We start from the raw sequence: 1183 nt of genomic DNA on the forward strand, positions 1-1183 counted from the left end.
CCTGACGCCTGCTGCTGTATATTTGGAGTTTGCGTGTCTCTCTCTCATCATCATCATCACGGTGGCTAGGAGATGTTAACTACCTCGCCTGGTGTACAGGAGGTCGTGGGTTCGATCCCGACCCTGACGCCTGCTGCTGTATATTTGGAGTTTGCGTGTCTCTCTCTCTCATCATCATCACGGTTGCGAGGAGATGTTAACTCACTCGCCTGGTATGCAAGAGGTCGTGGGTCCGATCCCGACCCTGACGCCTGCTGCTGTGTATTTGGCTGCAATCTGTCTACCCTCGAGGACCTTGGGGCGAGCGAGGAAGATTGTGGCCGACTCCTCTCACCTGGACACTCTCTGTTCCAGCTACTCCCCTCCGGCAGAAGGCTGCGGTCCATCAGGACCATCACTTCACGCCACAAAAACAGTTTCTTCCCATCCGCTGCTGGCCTATTCAACAAGGCCAGGGGCTCAAACTGACTTTAACGCTCAAACTGACTTTAACGCTCAAACTGACTTTAACGCTCACACTGACTTTAACGCTCACACTGACTTTAACGCTCAAACTGACTTTAACGCTCACACTGACTTTAACGCTCAAACTGACTTTAACGCTCAAACTGACTTTAACACTCAAACTGACTTTAACACTCACACTGACTTTAACGCTCACACTGACTTTAACACTCAAACTGACTTTAACGCTCAAACTGACTTTAACGCTCACACTGACTTTAACGCTCACACTGACTTTAACGCTCAAACTGACTTTAACACTCAAACTGACTTTAACACTCACACTGACTTTAACACTCACACTGACTTTAACGCTCAAACTGACTTTAACACTCAAACTGACTTTAACACTCAAACTGACTTTAACACTCAAACTGACTTTAACGCTCACACTGACTTTAACGCTCACACTGACTTTAACGCTCAAACTGACTTTAACACTCAAACTGACTTTAACACTCACACTGACTTTAACGCTCACACTGACTTTAACGCTCAAACTGACTTTAACACTCAAACTGACTTTAACGCTCAAACTGACTTTAGCGCTCAAACTGACTTTAACGCTCAAACGGACTTTAACGCTCACACTGACTTTAACGCTCACACTGACTTTAACGCTCAAACTGACTTTAACGCTCACACTGACTTTAACAAAATATCTGCACAATGACACCCT

This window comes from Lethenteron reissneri, chromosome 63 (assembly GCF_015708825.2).
Source record: "Lethenteron reissneri isolate LAM-NWPU_2019-01 chromosome 63, ASM1570882v1, whole genome shotgun sequence".
Classification (NCBI taxonomy): Eukaryota; Metazoa; Chordata; class Hyperoartia; order Petromyzontiformes; family Petromyzontidae; genus Lethenteron; species Lethenteron reissneri.